We start from the raw sequence: 22,808 nt of genomic DNA, 5'->3' as shown, positions 1-22,808 counted from the left end.
TCGGTTTCATCCAAAAGCGCCTGGAGCTGGCTGGCGACCACCTGTTCCAAGACCTTGCCCAAAAAAGGGACATTCACCACCGGCCTGTAGTTGTTCAGAACATCTGGGTCCAAAGAAGGTTTCTTCAAAAGAGGTCTCACTACTGCCTCCTTGAGACTACCAGGGACTACTCCCTCTCTCAAGGAGGCATTTATCACCTCTTTGGCCCAGCTGGTGGTTACAGCCCTGCCGGCCTTCACCAGCCAAGATGGGCAAGGATCCAGGGCGGACGTGGACGCCCGCACCATTCCAAGCACCTTGTCCACTTCCTCAAGCTGCACCAACTGAAATTCATCCAACAATGAAGGACAAGACCGCGCTCTGGACACTCCAATGGAATCATCTGTAATAACATCAGAGTCTAAGTCCCGACAGATGCAAGCAATCTTGTCTTGGAAGTGCTCCGCAAATTCGTTGCAGCGGGCTTCTGATGTTTCTTTAGTGTCATGAGGGGCAGAATGTAAGCCCTCGTACCACCCTAAAAAGCTCCGCTGGGCGGCAAAGAGATGATCTAATGGTGGCAGCAAAGTAAGACTTTTTTGCCGCCCTAACAGCTTTTACATACGCCTTAGTGGAGGCACTCACCAAAGAATGACTGCATCCATCAGGAGTTTGCCTCCACCTGCACTCTAGCCTCCTTCTCTCTTGCTTCATCACTCTCAGCTCCGGGGTATACCACGGAGCTGTTTGAGTTCTGCACTGAAGGGGGCACGTGGGGGCAATCATGTCAATGGCCCGGGTCATCTCCATGTTCTACAGGTCGACCATGGCCTCGACAGGCGCGCCAGTACTATCAGCCAGTACTATCAACTCCCAGAGCACTCTGGAAAGCAACAGGATCCATAAGCCTCCAGGAGTGGACCAACTTAATAGGTCCCCCACCTCTGCAGAGGGAAAGGGCTGTTGTGAGTCTAAAGCTCAGCAAGCGGTGATCTGTCCATGACAATGGGGTAGATGAAAAATACCCCACCCTCAGATCACCATCTCCATGACCAGTGGCAAAGATCAAATCAAGAGTATGTCCTGATACATGTGTAGGGCCAGTAACAACTTGAGACAGCCCCATGGTTGTCATGGAGGCCATGAAGTCCTGAGCCGCCCCGAACAAGACAGCCTCGGCATGAATGTTGATATCCCCCAGTACCACCAGTCTGGGGGACCTCAACAATACCTCCGAGACTATCTCCGTCAGCTCAGCTAGGGAAGCCGTTGGGCAGCAAGGTGGGCGGTACACCAACAGTATTCCCAATCTGTCTCCATGGCCCAACACAAGATGAAGACACTCCAAACCAGTCGCCGACTGGACAGGGTGCTTGGTGAGAGAGAAAAGCTCCGATAGACCACAGCAATCCCGCCTCCCCGGCCCTCAGATCTGCCACAGTGCTGCACCGAATACCCAGGTGGGCAAAGCTGGGAAAGAGCAACTCCTCCCTCCTCACCCACCCAGGTCTCGGTAATGCACGCAAGGTCGGCGCCCTTCTCCACAATCAAATCGTGGATAAGGGGGGTTTTATTAACGACCGACCTAGCATTTAAAAGCAGCACCTGGAGATCCGAGAGCTGGCTGACAGTACAACCAACAATCCTGTGGGTATGAGGAGAACCGGAACAAGGCACAGACACGACTAGTCTGGGATGAGTTCCCCTTACCTGGCACGTTCTCCTCCCAACACCGTACCTCCCATTACCCGTCACAACGTTAATTGGGCCCCCCGAAAAACTCCTTGCTAAACCCGAGGTATGTTCTCCCAGGCACATCTTAGGATAAAACTAACACAACAAAACACTTAAACAACATGAACACAAAGACAAACACACATCTACTCAATCGCATTCATACAACAACAGACAAACAAACAAACAAACAAATTAAAATACAGCCAAACAACAACAATAACAACCAGCATTAAAAACCCTCCTCCGTAGCAAGTCTTCTCTAGAGTATCCTCCGCAGCGTTTTCTTGCCGCCGCCGTCGCCGCCAGCTGGCCCACGACGACAGCCTAGCCTCCTCCTGCGGTGCTCTCACCACCAACAAGCTGCTACATGGCCCCTGGGCGTTCACCCGGGCTTCCGCGTTGTTTTTGCCAACCCGGCCGTCTCGTTCCTCCAGCGTCGCTCCACACAGCGTCCTCTGTACTCAGCCGAATCTCTTTCCGCCTCATGTGCAGCTCCACGCGGTGTCCTCTAAAACATGAGCCTGGACCCTTTCTGCGACGCTCTCACCATCACAGGGTCCGGCCCGCCGCTACGCCCCAAACTCCGCACACCACGCTCTCACTCTCGACAGCAGGCGCCCACCACCAGCGGCACAGACCAACGGCCCGCAGCGGCAGGGCGACAACGGCGGCGGCACAGCAGCGGCAGAAGCGAACGAGTCGACAACGACAGCAGACAAGCAGCAGACAGCACACTACTGCCACACTAAATGATCAATTTCTTACAAGAGCACAAGTACTATGTGGAACCCATGACATGGAAAGCATACTTTGAACATGGCCTGGTAGCAAATTGACAACCAGTGCAGATTTCAGGGCAGAGGTATTATGTGCTGATAGGGTCTCACTCATGTCAGTAATCATGCTGCAGCATTCTGCACTAACTGCAGTGCCTGGGTCAGGTTGTGCTGCATGGGGATTTCTATGACCTTGGCTGACCGGCTGCCAGGATTCTTTCAGTTTTAGTTAGACACCCTGACTGGTTTTAGGATGCTGAGTTTTCTGTCTTACTCATAGGAATCTTGTTGTGGTTCATATGGTATTATATTTTGGAAATCATCACTGTCTTTTGTTTTTCTTTTTCTATTTGCATTTCATTTATCTCTGACCTTATTCCCTTATATCTGTAGAAGCAATAACAGTGGTTCCATGTGCTCAGCTGACCTCACTTAAACCCACTGATGATGCACCTTGTTGGTTTCATGACAGTTTGTTTCTTGCTCAATAGTGGTAAAAGAGAATTCACATATTGGGAATTGTGGCTTCAACTGCTGTTGCTCCCAATCTACTGCCTGTGAAGGTAGACCGAACCATGTGTGTTTTCTCTCTGCCAGTTTATTACTCACTGGAATTGGGTTGGCTGTCAATGTGAGTTTATAGCAGCCCACAGAGTAGGCAGGAAAGAGTAGAGAATCTGCTTAATTGTTACTCATTTCTCAAATCTATCTCTGCAGTGACGGATCAAGTCTGTAAAGAAGTTTGGAGCAACCATGTTAAAAGGAAGGGGCAGGGCATTCCAGGCAGGAAGTTGCCAACCCTGATTTGATATGGATATCATTGCACAGAATCCCTAGTCAAGCCTTACCAACAGCACAATCCTAACCATATCTTCTCAGAAGTACATCCTGTTGAGTTCTATGGGGCTTAATAAGTTTGTTTAGAATGGCAGCCTTCAGGGGCATTCATCTTACTCCTGAGTGCTCCCATCTCACATCTCCACAACATTAGGCTCCCTTCTTCCTCCAATGGCTTTCTGGTGACAGACCTGGCCTGAGGGCACTTAAACTCTTCTTGCCAGAATCAGGTAGGCTAAATTAAATGATCCTTACCCAAGCTCTCTAAGCAGGTGAGAAGGAATGATCCCGTTACTTCTGCTGGACCTAGAAACACCCTTATTTAGCTAAAATTTCTATCTTAATTTCCAATCAGAGAATTTTTTTGTGTTTGAATGGTATGCTCCAAGCAACTGTGGTTGATGCTTAATGTATCATGCTAAATGACATCACTAGGGTCTGCCCCAATGACATCGCTAGGGCCTGCCCCTGAATTCTCAGGGTTTGGGATGCTTCTGACCTGGCAAGCCTAGTCGGGCCCCAGGGTGAAAGCTGACTGGTCTAGTTTTCGCGCATGTGTGTTAAAAGCTACTACCCCCTTTCCCCAGGAAGACCTTGAAAGTAACAAGCATGTTGGATCATCCAGAGCTGTGATTTAAAAAATCTGTTTACTGAAAGAGGCAATTACTTTCACAAGGCAATTACTTTCACAAGAGGAGAAGCAATCCTATATTTCTCTGTTATGAAGTGGGACTTTAACCCTATCAAAAACCTTGTTTGCAATTTGGCTCCAGTGAATAGGATTTTGAAACAAGCTAGTACTATTTCAAAGTTCTGACTGCTTCACAAATATTTGACATAATTTTTTGTTTATCTTTTGAGAACTTGGCTTCTGGTTTTAATAATGTAATTCATCTTCATTTAATTCACCTTGGCTTAGTTAAGTTTTTTTTTAAAAAAAAAAAACACAAACAAGCCTTAATTAGTTTAATTTCCATAATTCAATGCAATTGATTTGCCTAATATACCTTTATAAATATAATGGTGAAATGGAGAACAAGAAATCAAATACAGATTTTTGCAGAACACAGTCGCATAATGGAATGTCTGTCCAGCTGACATGATGCATTAGAAATCAACAACCTTAAAAATATGGATTCAGATTTTCATTCTGTGAAGCTTTATTTCATGCTATATGGATTTGAGACACTCCTATTTGTGATTTCTCAACTGTGCTATCTGAATTCGTTGCATCTCAGTTACCTATGGAATGATTACGTGACATAATGAGACTTGCAAACAAGAGCTATAATCCAGTGCACAGTTAAATTTAAGTGACATTTATCAGAATGCTATTCAGGGAGGTCAGTGGGGCAATCACAATTCAGGTTTGAGGGGAGCATTGGCATAATGACCTCTGGTAGGTCCCCTTCTACCAAGGGCAGGTTGCACATAAAGGGGAAGGCATTCTGCGTGTACTCAAGAATGACTTTACTACATTCCCATTGCCTAATAGAAATAATTGTTGACTATCAAGCCTAGACACAACTTGCTGATCATCTGGTAATGATGTTATAGATATTATGTGGTATATAGGTTAGAGATAATGTAAGTGGTTAATGTGCATAACAACTAGCAATTGTGCACATTTTTGGACCTCATGGCACATAAACTGTCCATGAAGAGGGAATTGTTGAATTTCCAAGTCAATATACCAAATTTCCAACAGGCCTTGGGGGATATGCATGCCTTGACTGCATTTTATATATTCTACAGCTATTATGCATAATCCCCAACCAGCTCTGGAGAACGTGGATATCTCAACTGAATTGTGTACGCTATCTGGCTATTTATGCATAATCTCCAACAGGCCTTAGGGAATATGCATATCTTGACTGCATTGTACATTCTCCTGGCAATATAGACATTCTTCAGTCAGTATGCATAGTCTCCAAGAAACATAACCTTGTTTTCTATCTCTCACTAGAAGTGTGCAGTCTGCACCCTGTATTTCCTTTCTGTTAAATGGAGGCACAGCACAAAACGATGGTGCACTGAATTAGGCATGCAGCATTCCATTCCAGTCAGGTGCAAAAAATCTTCTCCCTCTGTGGTTGGTAGAGCTCTAATCTAAGTGACAGAAGAGGTTTGCCAAATGTGCAAGGGTCATAATTTGACATACTCCGAGTTTCTGACTTCATACATTAAAAAAAGATACTATAATTGTACCAGCAATAGTCCAAAGCATTTGGGTACCAGCCCAGGGGGGGGATCCAAATTGTGTCTCTGTGCTGGTAAAAACCGTACTGCTTAATGGTAAGGCCAGCCCTATTTTTACATCATGAAGGTATTGTCAGGTAGGGATGGACAAATCAGTCAGTTTCAGTTTCCCTCCATTTCTCATTTTCCAGTCTTAAATTCAGTTTTCCATCTTTCCACATCAGTTTGGGAATTTTTGTTTTCACGTTCTCATGAATGTTTGTCAGCATTTTAGTGCACATTTCTCCTAATACGCATATATGATTTGGCCAATAAACACCTTTTTTGCAAGCAATTTTTCCTAATGTATCTTTCCATGTCATTTTCACTAATATGTACTTTTTTATGCACACTTGCCCCTAATATGCACATTTTTTATTTTGGCTGGAGAAATTAATCACAAAATTCAAAGAAGTGCACACTTCAGAGTATAGCTGCATATTGTTTTGGCAAGTGCAAGTTAGATTTCAGTTTGAAATCTAAACTGAATTTCTCTACCCATGCATCACTGATTTTATCCATCATAAGGTGCTCCAAAGAAGGTCTATCTTATCTTTGAAGAGCTAGTCCTTAGGACCCTTGTTTTATTATCTTAGTAGCAGAATATCTGGGATATTGTTAAGCACCATCAGTACTGAAAAAAATCCTCATTCTTTCTTTCTTTCTTTCTTTCTTTCTTTCTTTTACCCCTACAGTCTATTTGCTGCAGCATTTGATATGCTCCTGGATCTCTGGAACTGTTTAACTGGAAGACAACAGTTTAATGCAGCAACAAATTTGTGTTAGAAATAAGCAAGGCTTCATATTAGATATTATCAGCCAATCTATAATGCAGAAGTAGCTACATGGCGGAGGGAGAGAGAGAAAACCCCAATATTCAATAGTAAGTTATTATTTTCACACACACACACACACACACACACACACACACACGTAGCTGTTCTGTAAGTCTCAGTTAGAATTCAAAAAATCTGGTTTGCCTTGTGCTGAGATTAATCAGTTGCATTATTCTCAGGAGCATCGGGGGTCCTTAATAATCCGAGATGAAGCATGGTGCGTTTGGGGATCATGCCTAGAATCCAGGTGTCAGTAAGGGGCATACTACTAACAGAAAGAAACAAAAGCATTGTGATGGTAAACAGAGGCTGAGGGGCCTTCAGGGAGATGTGTGTGTGTGTGTATGTAAAGGCAAGCTGTGTTGCTGGAAACTGCAAAAGAGAGCAAGTTGAAACAAAATGATATACGGCTGAAGGATTGAAGAGTCACAGGCACAGCTTATTAGCCTGCAAGTTAGATGATGATGATGATGATGGTTAGATTGACACATCTCTCTCTCTCTCTCTCTCTCTCTCTCTTGGTACAATTGTGCTTCTTGCTGAAAAAAGTGCTTTTCTTTTTCTTTGTTGCTATGGCCTATCTCTGTTTACATGGATGCAAGATCCACAAAGTTCAAGCTGCAATAGAAAGAGAAAAAAAGAGCACCATACTGGATGTTGCACAGAAACAAGGTGGTAGAATTCTGGCATGTTACAACTTTTTTAACTATATACAAAGAGTTATATCTAAGTCATACTCAGAGTAGTTCCACTGAAATCAGTGGGCGTACCTTGCTCATGACTAACAGCATAATACTAACCATGTCTACTCAGAAGTAGGATATATTGAATTCAATGGGGCTTACTTCTAGGTACGTAAGGTTAGGACTGCAGCCTAACTTAAACGCGTTGATTTCAATAGGCCTTCACTGAGTATGGATGCGGAGAAATTGGATTCAGTCAAATTCACACATTCTGAAACAATATGAGAACTGAAACATAGCCGTCCTTTGAAATTCACACCTATCCAAATTTTGGGGTGCAGTTCTCCAATGAAACTACGTTTAGATCAATGTATATATTAGGGGGAAGGGTGCATAAAAATGATCATATGAGTGAACTAGGGCTGCTATGCCCCCTGCTTGATCCACTCACCAACTACCCCCTGCTCACTCCACTTGCCAAACCCCTGCTCCTGTCACACCCCAACCTCCTGCACTCCCAGGCAACCCACTCCCCTCACCACCCACCACCCCCTCAGGTCCCCCTGCTCCTCTCATCAAATCATCTGCCTTTCCTGTTCCTCCACCACTGCTGCTTCTGTGGCCACCACCCTGGACAAACACTGCCACCGCACTGGACCTAGGCTGACACTGACCTCCTACCCACCCACCCAGGCTGCTACTACCCCACACCACCATCACCCCTGGACAAACACCATCATGGAAAGTGTAGTTTGTGAAGGTTGCTGAGAATTGTGGTGCCCTGTGTGAAAGATATTGAGTGGGTCTGACTGTTCCCAGTTCTCCCAGAGGCCTACTGGGATAACTGGTTCAAGTAGATTTTGATGGTGGGCTCTTGTTGTTCCATATCACATGTTTAAGAGGAGTCTTAGTAAGGAGGAACATGGGTGATGACACCCCAATCTCAGTGATCATGAGTAGAGTATACTCTGCTCCAGAGTATAGCCATGGAGATATGGTGAGCTACCATAGAAAACAAGGGCAAGGCCATCTATGCCTTGTTCTTCACTCTCACTCTTCTCATGGACAGGTTCCTCATTGTTCATCTGTTGTGCCCATTGGCCTGGGTGTGGTGTTGTTTAATGCCAGACAGGCACACAATAAGACCACATTCATCCAACATTTGATCATGGATGAAGGTTCCAATTTGATGTGCATTACCAAGACCTGAGTGGGTGAGCTGAGAGGAGTTGATCTGACCCAGCTTTGCCCACCTGGATACTAGGTGCAACACCAGCACAGGCTCCAGAGACGGATGGAGGCATTGCTGTGGTCTACAGAACTTCCATCTTTATCACCAAGAAACCACTCTGTCTTGGAGCTGGCTGTGAAGGCCTGCACCTGGTGTCAGGCCAAGGAGACAGTAAACTAGAGTTGCTGCTAATGTACCATCCATTCTACTGCCCAGCACCTTCTCTGACTGAGCTGGTGGAGGCCATCTTGGCTGTGGTATTGGAGGAGGCAAAATGATAGTCCTGGATGATTTCAATGTCCATGCTGAGGCTGCCTCTTGTGTTCCGGCTCGGGACTTCATGGCCACCATGACAACCTGGGGCCGTCCCAAGTTGTCACTGGCCTGATGCATAGGGCAGGGCACACCCTCGACTTGGGCTTTGGTTTTTTCCCTGAAAGAGGCGGTGATCTGCGTCTGAAAAAACCCACCCTGGACCCATTGGTTTGTGACAACTACTGCCTGGTCGCAAATACCCCCTTTCTAGGGGAGGTGATTGAGAGGGTTGTGGAACAGCAATTGCAAGTACTCTTGGATGAAACAGATTATTTTGACCCATCCCAGTCTCTGTTCAGGCCTGGTTATGGGATGCAATCGGCCTTGGTCGACCTGATGGATGGCTTTTATCAGGAGTAGGACAGGGGGAGTTTTGTTTTAATATATTTTGAAGTCTGTTTTTATGTTTTAGAGTATTTTAGTGCTTTTTTTGCCATCCTGGGCTTCTACTTGGAGGAAGGGTGAGATATAAATAAATATATTCATTCATTCTTAGGTGACCCCCTATTCCCCTCATAGAGCTACAGTTCCCAGAGTTCTCTGGGAAGAGGGACTGGCTGTAAGCCATGACTTTTAAAAGTGGGTTAATAGTGGAATAAATGTATGGCATGAATGTGGCTCTAGTCCAGCATGCTGTTCTCATCACGGGCAGCCCACAAGTGGGATGCAAGTATGACAGTGCTTTCCCCACTTGTGATTCCCAGCAACTGGTATTCACATCACAGACATACCACTTCCTGTACTGGAGGCAGTACATAGCCATTGTGCCTAGTAGCCATTGATAGGCTAACCCTTCATGAGTGATGTAGTCAGTGCCGGTGCCAGGCTAATTTGTGCCCTAGGCAAGGCTAACTACTTGCACCCCCCAAAAAAATTGCTAACTTCAATTTTCAAAAACAGATGTCTTGTAGAAAAAATGAAAAGCACAAAACTTGAAACTGCTAAATTTATTTTAAATTGCAAGAATAAGTAATACAACAATCTTTGATTATCTTTCTCAAATACAAAACAAAATGTTTTAGCACCCAAATCATTTTGAATAATCTTGTGAATTGTGATGTTAAAATCTAAGTCTCTTAAAAGTTTCAGTCTCAGGCACATCAAAATCTCACTTTGCGTCCCTTTTCCTTTGCAAATTTTGTCACCAATTCCTTCAGGTCAAGTGCTGATGCTTGGGCATGTATAAAGGTCAGTACTGCGCCCCTCTGAGGTCTGTGCCCTAGGCGGCTGCCTAGTTGGCCTAATGATAGCACCAGCCCTGGATGTAGTATTGCTTGGACTGGCTTTCAGGGAGTGGGTGGGAATGAAGTTATGCCTTCCAGCCACTGAAAGGAGCAATGGGAGTGGAGCTCTGGGTTTCTGAAATGGTGTGAACATGACTTCAATCTTTATCTGTGTTAATATTGATATCTAGATCTATATGCCACTTTCCAATGTTCCATCCCATGAAGCTATGCAGACAAGGATGTGCAATATTCAGATCAGATTTGCCACTCAATTATTGACTTTGCACAGCTCCAGAAACAGGTTTAGCTCCTACTACTACTATGGCAAAAATTAAGGTGCTGCATTTATAGGCAACATCGCCAAGGGGGTAAAATCCACCCTGCGCTACTGATTCTAGATCACCCTAAATTCACAGACAAAACTCCCACGAGGGTGTTTGTGCAAGTTTCTCTGTATACAGATTAGGCTGTTGTTGATGTTACGTACCTTCAAGTCAATTAGGACTTATGGCGACCCTATGAATCAGTGACCTCCAGTAGCATCTGTCGTGAACCACTCTGTTCAGATCTTGTAAGTTCAGGTCTGTGGCTTCCTTGATAGAATCAATCCATCTCTTGTTTGACCTTCCTCTTTTTCTACTCCCTTCTGTTTTTCCCAGCATTATTGTGTTCTCTAGTGAATCATGTCTTCTCATTATATGTCCAAAGTATGATAACCACAGTTTCATCATTTTAGTTTCTAGTGATAGTTCTGGTTTAATTCATTCTAACATCCAATTATTTGTCTTTTTTGCAGTCCATGGTATGCACAACGCTTTCCTCCCACACCACATTTCAAATGAGTTGATTTTTCTCTTATCCGCTTTTTTCGATGTCCAACTTTCACATCCATACATAGAGATTGGGAATACCATGGTCTGAATGATCCTGACTTAAGTGTTCAGTGATACATCTTTGCATTTGAGGACCTTTTCTAGTTCTCTCCTAGCTGCCCTCCCCAGTCCTAGCCTTCTTCTGATTTCTTCGCTATTGCCTCCATTTTGCTTAATGATTGTGCCAAGGTACTGATAATCCTTGACAAGTTCAATGTCCTCATTCTCAACTTTAAAGTTACATAAATCTTCTGTTGTCATTACTTTAGTCTTCTTGACGTTCATCTATAGACCTGGTTTTGTGTTTTCCTCTTTAACTTTCATCAGCATTCGTTTCAAATCATTACTGGTTTCTGCATATCTGCATTACTGGTATCGTCTGCATATCTTGAATTATTGATATTTCTTCCTCCAGTTTTCACACCTCCTTCATTTTGGTCCAATCCCACTTTCCATATGATATGTTCAACATATAGATTAAACAAGTAGGGTGATAAAATACAACCCTGTCTCACACCCTTTCCGATGGGGAACCAATCGGTTTCTCCATATTCTGTCCTTACAGTAGCCTCTTGTCCAGAGTATAGGTTGCACATCAGGACAATCAGATGTGGTGGCACCTCCATTTCTTTTAAAGCATTCCAGAGTTTTTCATGATCTACACAATCAAAGGCTTTGCTGTAATCTATAAAGCACAGGGTGATTTCCTTCTGAAATTCCTTGGTCTGTTCCATTATCCAATGTATGTTTGCAACAGGAACTCTGGTGCCTCTTCCCTTTTTAAATCCAGCTTGGACATCTGGCATTTCTCACTCCATATACGGAAAGACCCTTTGTTGTAGAATCTTGATATACTCCCAGGGTTCCTTGCAATATGCAAATATACACTGTGCTCCTGTGTATTTTATATATGTGGTAGTTTCTGGGCCAACTCTACCAGACTAATAGCAATGTGTCTTCCAGCAGAACAGAGCCACAACCACAGTAGGAAGAGATTTCCTTGGCACTAGAGTAATTCCTCCAGTCATTTGTGTTCCAAGAAGGGCTTATTCCCTGGACACTGAAAAGGAGGTCTCAGATGTGTATAAAGTCATGCGTTCCAATCCAAAGTGGCTATATCCTTCAGATGTATTTGTCCATCCAATTCCCTAATTGGGAGAAAAAGGGAAATAGGGTGGTTATGTCCATCTGAAAAGAAACAGGATGGTTAAAAGTCTGTCTGAAAAGAAGGATGGGCTCCCATCCTATTTTATCCCACTTGGAGCACTGCATCCATCATAATAATGGGCATTGCCCTATTTGTAATAAAGTTGTAGTGACACACCATGTCTTGAAATGGCACATGGGATGCACAAAAATTTGTAACATCAAACAACTGAATAAAGGCATTTCCAAGCATCAGCTTATAGGGGGTTAGAGTGACATGGAACTTACGTGGATTAACTAAGATTTTGTTTAACATCAATATCACCAAAACTGTGCTTTGGCTTGTTTGTTATTTAAATGCCACGTGGATGATTTCTTTCCTCCAGACTCTGGCTGCCTTCCAAGTCCTTTGCCATTTAAAACATTCACACAGTGCAGTTGAGCTTTTCTCTCTAAACACAATAACTGCCAGGTCATGGACATTTAACCTTGAGTGTGTTACTTTTCATGGTATTGAGCTGTTTGGCTGTTATCTTGTATTCCATTAATGTGCTATTAAATGAAGTAATGATTTTTAAAAGAGCAGAGAGGGCGGGAAGAAGAAAAGAACAGTGAATAAAAGGACCTTGCTGTTTGGAAAGCAGGGCTCAGACCAGTTTCACTCGTACTCGTAAAGTGTTCTGAAAAGCTGTGTGTAATTCTGGTAGATGTGAACACCTCTTTAAGGAGAAGCAATTTGTGCTAAGGTCACCATTAGACCAAAAGGAAAAAGCCTTAACTGGCAAACTTCACATTTTAGATCTCAGTGGTGGGCAGGGAACACAGAGAGTTTGGTCAAAGTTCTGTTCAGAGTTTCAACTCAAATTAAAATTATACAACAGCAGCATATTGTGAAAGCATGCGTTGCTAGGGATGGACGCATTTGTCAATTTCAGTTTCTCATGATTCTCATTAAAATGCAAACAAAATCTAATTCTCTCCCCCATCCTAGTTGTGAGTACCACTTTATACTTCCTAAATACCTGTAGCAATATTATCAACACAAGTGTTTGCTCTTATTTTTGTGTTTATATGTGCCCTTGGTATGCACATGTAAACATTGGGCCATTTTGTTGTTCATAACATTTTTCATAACAGTTCAGTTTCTCTGTGCATAGAACCAGTGAGCTGACCACATCTGGTCCAATGCTGGGGCAGGCAAAAGGTAAGTTCTTATCCACTCATAGATTTTGGGCTAATATACAGTATACTGGAGAAGGTTTCTGACTTTCAATTGTTTAACTGCCATGTAGCATGGGGAAGTGGCCTACTTCAGGTTGCACCATGAGGGGAAATAGATGAAGGCAGGAATTGCTGCTTGAAGGGTGCAGCGAGGCGTTTTAAAGTGTTGGCCCTAGCAAGATTGACAGGGGGAAGGAGGCGGGATTGGGTTCTGCTTCTGACTATAATAATAACTAAAAGCCGCCCACAAAAAAATGTTAACAAAGGCTGCATACACCTCATACATTTAAGGCACATGACTTCCCCAAAGATCTGTAGTTAGTTGAGGGTGCTGGGAATCGTAGCTCTGTGAGGGGTAAGCTACAGTTCCCAGGTTTATTTGAGAGAAGCCAAAGAAAGCATGGGAGAAAACCAGGAGTGGCCTTTTGTGGAAAATGACTGAGAGTTCAGTTCTAGTGCTAAAACAAATTCCTGGGCAGAGCATGTGATCAAGGACACTTGCTTTTTTTTCAGATCGAAGGAACTCTATGTGCCCTCCTCTCTGCAGCTGAGTCACTATGATTCACCTGACTCTAGCTGGTGGACCTTGGGATTTCAATAATAATAAAAAAGCAGATCCCCAAAATCTCAAACCTGGCCACCTCTGTTGTTTAACAGGAACATCAGACTTCAGATCTTTCCTAAATGGTGTCCATGTTCACAAGTGCTTTTTCTTGTTCTTTTTCTTTGAATATGTTTTTATTAAAGTTTATGCAAAGACAGCACAACCCACTGTTATCAAGAAAATAAAAAATAAAAAGTACAACAATAAAGCAGGAATACTAAAATACTTTTGAGAGATACAACATAATGTGTAATAAAATAAGTCTGGTAATGGAACTAAAGTAGGTCTGGGTATCAATAAAAAAATCTCTCTTACTATTCCATTTTGGTTTTACAGATTTCACCCGAATGTCAATCCTCACGATCAATGTATTTTCAGAATTGATTTAGACATTTATACCCCACTTTTCACATCAAAAATCTTCATAAGGTGGCTTACAATATAGCTAAATTAGCATAAATACAATTTTACTCTAATAATTCAATTTTAAAATGCCCAAACATGTCCCTGAATCTCTTCCAGTTTGATCACTAGGGTGGCAGTACATGGAAGAATATGTCAAAGTGTCAGAGAACTTTAGGAGATGGAGGGGTTCAGATTCAGAGCAAACTTTTGGACTGGATCATCGCAGGGATAGCCTGAAGGAGCTTGCTGTGATATAGTCCACTTATACCACAATTGGCGATGTTATGTCAATAGCTACACCACAGTTGTTGTCTTTCATGGACATGAGGAAGTACCCAATATTATGTGGACCAGGAGATCTCTGTGAGGCTCTCTGTGAAAAAAACTATCTTTAGGAGGGGAAATTAAAATATAACAAGGTTTGTTTGTTTGCTTGCTTGTTTATATATATCCTGCCATTCCTCCAAGTAGGAGCCCAGGGCGGCAAACAAAAACATTAAAAGCACTCTAAAACATCATAAAACAGACTTCAAAATATATTAAAATAAAACATCTTAAAAAGCATATTAAAACAAAACATCCTTTTGAAAAAGCTTTAAAAACGTATTAAAAAGCAGTTCCAACACAGACACAGACTGGGATAAATCTCTACTTAAAAGGCTTGTTGAAAGAAGAAAGTCTTCAAAAGGCACTGAAAAGATAACAGAGATGGCACCTGTCTAATATTTAAGGGGAGGGAATTCCACAGGATAGGTGCCGCCACACTAAAGGTTCTTTTCCTATGTTGTGCAGAATGAACCTCCTGATATGATGGTATCAGCAGGAGGCCCTCACCTGCACAGCATAGTGATCAACTGAGTGTATAAGCGGTAAGATGATCTTTCAGGTATCTTGGTCCCAGGTTGTATAGTGCTTTGTACACCAAATCCAGAACCTTGAACTTGGCCTGGTAGTTAATGGGCAGCCAGTGCAATTTTTTCAGCAATGGGGTGACATGTTGGCGATACCCTGCTCCAGTGGGCAGTCTTGCCAGTGCTTTTTGCACCAATTGCAACTTCTAGACCAACCTCAAGGACAGCCCCACATAGAGTGCATTACAGTAATCCAGCCTGGAGATTATCAGTGCATGGGCAACAGTGGTCAGGCTATCCCAGTCCATAAAGAGCCAAATCTGGCAAAAGGCACTCCTAGCCACTGAGGTCACATGGGCATCTAGTAACAAAGATGGATCCAGGAGCACCTCCAGACTACAGACCTGTTCTTTCCAAGGTTGTATGACCCCATCCAAAGCAGGCAACTGATCAATTATCCGAATTCAGGAACCACCAACCCACAGTGCCTCCGTCTTGCTAGGATTCAGACTCAGTTTATTGGCCCTCATCCAGCCCACCACTGAGTCCAGGCATGGGTCCAGGACTTGCACGGCCTCCCCCGATTCAGATATCACAGAGAAATAGAGCTGGGTATCATCAGCATACTGCTGACACCTTGCCCCAAATCACCTGATGACCACTCCCAAGGGCTTCATATAGATGTTAAACAGCATGGGGGACAAGAAGGTATCAAGCGGCACCCCACAGCACAACTGACAGAGGTCAAAAGACAATCACCCAATGCTATTATCTGAAAGCAACCCTAGAGGTAGGATCCGAACCACTGTAAACAGTGTCCTTCACCCGATAAAGGTCATCCATCAGGGTGACCAAGGCTGATTCAGACTGGAATGGGTCAAGATAATCTGTCATCCAAGACTAACTGCAATTGCTGTGCCAAAACCATCTCAATCACCTTCCCTAAAAAGGGGGTATTTGCAACCAGGCAATAGTTATCACAAACCAGTGGGTCCAGAGTGGGCTTTCTCAGAAGCAGTCGAATCACTGCCTCTTTCAAGGTGACTCCCCCCCCACTACTACATGTTGACCACACCCTGGATCCACTTCCTAGATCATTGCAAGCACCTTGTCCACGTCATAAGCCACATCAACTGAAACCAATCCCAAGAAGTTGCAGCAGATGCTGCATTGGACACCTCATTGGGGACTACACTAGATGTGGATAGGGCATCAAGATTGCTACAGAGGCGAGCAACTTTACCCTCAAAGTGCTTTGCAAACAATTCACAGTGGGCCTCCAAAAGGTCTAAAGCTCCATTTCCTGATGTCAACAGACTCCTGACAATATGGAAAAGCTCCACTGGATGGCTCCTTGTGGATGCAATGGTGGCAGAGAAGTGGGCCTTCTTTGATGCTCTCACCTCCACACAGTAGGCAAGGTTATGATGCTTTACTCATGCCCAATCAGCCTCACAGCATGTCGTTTGTGCTCTAGCCATCCTCCAGCCTGTTTCATTGCCCTTAGTTCACTGGTGTACCAGGGTGCAAAAGGGCTCCACAATGTCAGAGAGGGCGCTCAGGGGCAACCATGTTAAGAGTCATTGTTGTTCTACAATGTGACAAGGGCTTCAACAGGGTCACATGCTCTATATTCTCTGACAGGGCATTCAGGAATCCAGTGGATTCCATTAGTCTCTAGGGGTGGACCATCTTAATCTGTCCATCACCCCTGCAGGGAAGGATTGGAGCTGTAAGACTAAACTTCACCAGTAAGTGCTCTGACCATGAGAATGGGATGACATTTACCCCACCCCCATCTCCAGACCACAGCTTCCTCCACCTGGAGTAAAAAGCAAGTCAAGGATGTGCCCTGCCCTGTGTCATGTCGGGTCAGTGAGATAGCCCCATGGTTGCCATACAGGCCATGAAGTCCTGAGCTGGACACTAGAGGCAACCTCAGAATGGACATTGAAATAACCCAGGACTATTGTTCTGGACTCCTCCAATACCACAAGTGAGATGGCCTCCACCAGGTCAATCAGAAAGGCCCCTGGGCAGCAGGGTGGATGGTACACCAGCAGCAACCCTAATTTACTTTCTCCTTGGCCCAACACCAGGTACAGGCCCTCACAGCCAGCTCCAAGGCACAGTGGTTTCCTGGTGACAGAGATGGAAGTTCTGTGGATCACAGCAATGCTGCCTCCCCCTCTCTGCAGCCTGTGCTGGTGCAGCACCGAGTATCCAGGTGAGCAAAGCTGGGTCAGATCAACCCCTCCCAGCTCACCCACCCAGGTCTTGGTAACGCACACCAAATAGGTACCCTCATGGATGAGTGTGGTCTTACTGCGTACCGATCTGGCGTTAAACACCACACACAGGCCAGTGGGCACAGCAGATGGGCAACGAAGAACCCAGCCATGGGAGGAGTGGAAGTGAGGAACAAGGTGTAGATTACAAATACTGTTAACTGTATGAATGAGGAAAAGAATGGTCTTTTTATACCTAACTGAAGCCATAGAGATACTTTGTACTGAGGTTCAGTCTACCGAGCAGCAGTTAAACTGATTCTGTTGCTAAAGTGATGAACTTGTAAGGTTTCAGTTATTCAGTAGAACTCAAATCAGAGAGTTGGCAGTGGAACTCAGTCAACTGAACTCACAGGTTGTGATAGGTCCTTTAATGAACCTTCTATAGAAACTTAGTAGTCCGTAGTTATAAGCTTGTGAGGTTTCAGAACACCAAGGAGAACTTGGTGATTGGTCAAAGAGCCAGTCAGTTGTGAAGTCATCAGGGGACTGTGAAGAGCAGGGATGGGGGATAAATTTGATTCAGTTTGTATTTAAAGCTGAATATATAAAGGCTGCACTTTCCAAAGCAGTACGAGAACCAAAGCACAGCCGTCCTTTGAAACTTGCACTTATCCAAATTTTGTGGTGCAGTTCTCCAACCAAGCATTTACGAAAAGGCATATATTTGTGGGAAATGTGCATAAAAATGAATATATTAGTGAAATTAACATACCAAAAACATTATGTGATGAACCATTGCTTGCAAAAATGTGTACATTTAGTCAAAACTGCATGCAAAAATGTGTTTATTAGGAGAAATACACATTAACATTTTTAAAAAAACAAATTGCCGCAGAAATGTGAAGAACTGAATTTACGATTGGGAAAATAAGTAACTGAGGGAACTGATATGGACAGATCCTTCCATCCCTAGTGAAGAGAATCATCAAGGGAGTTAAGAAGGCCATTTATGGCCTTAACAGGTAATGACCAGAACTTTACATTTGTCCATGAAATGCACTGGCAATTAATGCAGCTGGTACAGTATTGGTATTATATATTAAGGGTGTACACTAACTACAATGATCGATTCAGACTCCAGTTTAGCACTTGAGAAAACAGCCCAATTCAATCTTAAGTGCTTGTTCAATTCCATAACCAAACTCAGAAAAACCAAGATTCATGCCTCCAAGATTCAATTTCCTTCTGATGGGATGAATTTTGCCAGATTTCATAAAGATGACAGCAGTGTATTTTCTACAAGGCACCCTTAACATTTTGGGGGGTGGTTTCAAAAAGATTAACATGATCTAGTTTTGTGCCCATTTGTATGAAATTAGTATATATGAGAAAGGTGCTCTTAAGTAAGAAATCTGCCAAATTACAGACCGATTTTTGGATTTTTGGCTGGGTGTCTTTAAAGGTATTCATTTCCCTCCCTGCGGTGTTGTGAGCAATTCTTTTTATTATGAAAATGACATACGCTGAAGAGGCACCTCTAAGAAAGTCTGTTTTCTCTACATAGGGATGCAGCTGGTGGTGCATCCAAAGCTGATAAAGATACTCCTGGCTTCACACCTGTGCCTCCATAGATAGCGCTGAATTGAGGAAAGCCCTCAAACAGCACACTGGGGGGGGGGATGTACACTTCAAATTGTGCTCTCAAACTGTGCACTTAAGGGGAGTCCAACCCCAGCCAACACGGGTAGCACATTAGTCTTTAAATATGCTTAAATTGATTTAGATTTGTGGATTTTTATTTATATGTTTTTGTACTGAATTATAGGATTTTATTGTGTATATTTATACTTTTCTGTTGTACACCGCCCAGAGACCTATGCTAGTCGGGCGGTATAGAAATTCAACAAATAAATAAATAAATCTCCATCCAACTGAACTCTTCTGTTCTCCTTCCCCTTAGTCTTTCCCTCTCTTTCTGCTTCATGATTTCTCTAAAACTTCCCTGACTCCTCTCCCTACACCAAATACAGATTTAATACTGTTTAAATTATTCACGTATCAGCTGTACGTGAGCTGCAGTGAAACCACCATCACTGTGATCATCTCATTCATTGGTTTCGGCTGAATCTGTTAACGGCAAAGGGGCAGGAGGAGGGATAGATAGACTAGGAGGAAAACTTGGATATTCTCCCTAACTCCGGTCTGGAGGACCAAAACAAAGGCAATACTCAACAACTGAATCTAAAGAAACACTGAAGACCAAGCACAGCAGCCACCTCTGAGCATCTGGCATACTAGTGTGGGATTTAAACCTAAGGAAATCTTCCAGACTCGTTTTGCTTCTCTCCAGGCTGTGAGTCCACTGAAGCAGGCTCGTTTAATTAAATCTTGTTTAAAGGGGCCAAGGGAAAGATGGAATTACTTGATCTTGATGGGGATTAGTGGGAGCATTTCTGTTTTTCTGCTGCAGATAGGCAAAGTGAATTGTCGAGCCATCATCCTCGTTCTTGTTAGCCATTATTCCAGGACCGCATCAGTAGAATATGGGTTCTGAATAAAACTGATCCAGGGAAGGAGATTTAAGTGCCCAGACAGAATTTTCTTTTTGGGAAGAAAAAGCCTAGGCTCCGGGGAAATTCTATTCATGGCAACATACCCTACAGAATATCATAGGGCAATCATCCAATAATGGGCATTTTCTGCTGGTGATCCTGTACTGTGGAATGCTCTTCCCTCTGCCATATGTGAAACATCATCCACCAGCTGCTTCAGAAATCTTGTAAAGACTTATCTTTTTGTCCAGGCTTTCCCTGACCCATAAGATTTGACTAGGGATGGAATCTGTTGGCCAGTGGTGGTTTGAAAGCACTCCATCGACTTAACAGACCAGTATTGATTTGAGTTTGTTCTTTGTCCACTAGCCACTGTTTTTACTGGTCTGTACTTTTCCCCTCGCAAAAAATATTTATATGAATTTTGATATTTTTAAAGGACATATAGACAATTTTAAAGGAAATATCGATATTTTGAAAGGAAATATTGATAAATGAAAGGAAATATGGATTAAATATAGATTAAAATTATAGTTCTTAATATCAACAGTTTAAAGGTGGATTTTTTTTTATTAAAAAACCTCCATTTTCAAAAACAGCAGTGGAAAATCACTATTAAAAAATTCAGTCCGCAACAATAGAGAATAAATGAATTAATGGAAAATTCAGTACCAAATCAGAATTGGGTGGAATTTTAGCACTTCCCTAGATCTGATCCTCTTTTATATGCATTAATCCTCTGAATCACTGTTTTATTTGCTTTCATGTGTTTTTAAACTTTTGTCTTATAGGGGTTAGACTGTGTTTTTATCTTAATGGATATTGTTTTCATATTATACATAGTGTATACCACTTAGAGATTTTTGAAATATTAAGCACTTTAGAAATGCTTTTAGTTATATATATCCAACAGAATTCCTTACCGATCCCTGCATTTGAAGTACTTTTTTTTTAACCACATCCAATGGAAAGTATTGGGTCCCATGGGATTTTTCAACCAAAAACTGATCCAGGGAAGAAGAAATCCCTTCTTCTGACAACACACACCCATGGCTTCTTCTCAGTCATTTTACTATCCCAAGATACATTGGCTTATGGTGTTATAATGCCACTCCCCCCCCAAAAAAAAATCCTATGTAGGTTTGTAAAGTTATGTCAAAGAATTAATATGTTAATAAGTAAATATAGAAATCAGTCCAAATAAAAATACCAAAACTGGGAAGGGAAGTCAAAAGGAGATTGGAAATGATCAAATCAAGGAGATTGGAATTGATGAAATATATGACAATGGTTCAGTTCTACATCTAAAAATGCATGTGTGTAGAACTGTTTTGAGAGGACTTGGAGATATGGAATCGACTTCTACACACTTGATTGGTATTGTTAGGAAGGGGCAATTTCCGCACAATTTCCAAAGAGTGTGAGGGAATAAACATTGTGCAAGCAACTAAATGAAAAGTTTCCTTTACAGCACAAGGCTATAAAATGACAACTCTAAAGTAAGCCCCATTGAGTTCAGTGGATCTTACTCCCAGGTAATTGAGTATAGGATCGCCACCTTCAAGCAGTAATTTTGTATAGCCCTAGTTGTTCCATTTCTCCCCGGGGTTCTAAATTTGTACTCTTCTTTTTATTTTCCCTTCTGCTGGCTGTAACAGGTTCCCTCTTCCCCAGCAGTATTTCCCCCCCAGAAATACATTACCAAGGAGAGCCATTTGAAAACTCTCTTTGAGCTATAGCTTCCTATTGAAGGTGGCATGGCTAATGATAATCAGACAGTAATGTAGGTTTAAATCCTTTTGGGCATTTTAAAAGCAAATGCCCGATCCTTTTTGCAGAAAAGGCAGCAAAAGTTTTAGTGGTTTCTTTTCTTTTCATTCTTCCCTTAGAGAATTCATAAGCACTTCCATGCTCTGAGACTGAAAAATTGGGAATATCTAAGAACATAGGAAGCTGCCTTTATCATGAATCAGGCCATTGGTCTATCTAGCTAGGTATCTTCTACACTGACTGGCAGCAGTTCTGCAGGGTTTCAGGCAGGAGGCTCTTCCAGTCCTACCTGGAGATGCCAGGAATTGAACCTGGGATCTCTTTTCTTTATAGGGCCAGACTGCAGACCTAGCTCCGACCTTCAGCTTGCAAGTGTTGTCAAGAACTCTTCTGCATTTTCAAGCCCAGAGGCATACCTCCACACACATGTTCATTCCTACTCTCAGTGCCAGTCCTACTCGTCTTACCCTGAAGTGGATGTACTTCAGAAGGTCAAAGTGCTTGGCATACAGTCTGGAGTTGTGCATGCAGTTGAGGAAGTCTTGGTAATTTCTCAGCTGCAAGAGTGGCATGGGAAGGGATGGAGCATGGTGGTAATGTCCCAAAGTGGTGTTGTATTTGCCAGGATTGGGATGGGACCAAAGCAAGGAAAGGCAACTCCAGGTTGGAAGGGCAACCTGCAAGTGTATGTGTACCTGTGGGATGCTGATGCTGCCAGCCTGGAGCTCCCCCAACCTCACCACCATGTTGTCTCACCATCCTCATTCTGCACCAGCACCACTACTGGTGCTTACTCAAAACTAATTATTTTTGGGTGCAGTGGGACTTTCCCCTACCTGGGGGTGGGGAAGAAATTTGATTCAGTTCACATTTAAAGCTGAATTTATCAAATTAGCACTTACTGGAACAATATGAAAACACAGTCATCCTTCAAAATTTGCACTTACCTGGATTTTGTGACGCAGTTCTCCAAACAATATTTACAAAAATGTCGTTCCTAATTAGGGGCGTATTTGCCCCCACCATAATTACAGGGAAGACTTGGGAACATTCTCGAATCAAGTGCTAGGAGCCACGTGAGATCAATCATCCTATCAGGGAGGGCGCTGAGCAGCAGATATAAGGCTGCTCCATTCTTCCTGCGCTTGCCTTTTTCACCTCGCGGCAGCTGCGTTTGATCCTCATTCCACGTTGCTCCGTTGGCAGCTTTGGCGTTCGTTCGGAGATTTTTTCATTGCTTGTGATTCCTTTGCCTCTCGTTTTCCTTTTCGAGCCTTTACTTACTATTATCGGATCTC

The sequence above is a fragment of the Rhineura floridana genome, chromosome 4, assembly GCF_030035675.1.
Source record: "Rhineura floridana isolate rRhiFlo1 chromosome 4, rRhiFlo1.hap2, whole genome shotgun sequence".
In the NCBI taxonomy this organism is placed as follows: Eukaryota; Metazoa; Chordata; class Lepidosauria; order Squamata; family Rhineuridae; genus Rhineura; species Rhineura floridana.
Note: the sequence above shows the minus strand (reverse complement) of the source record.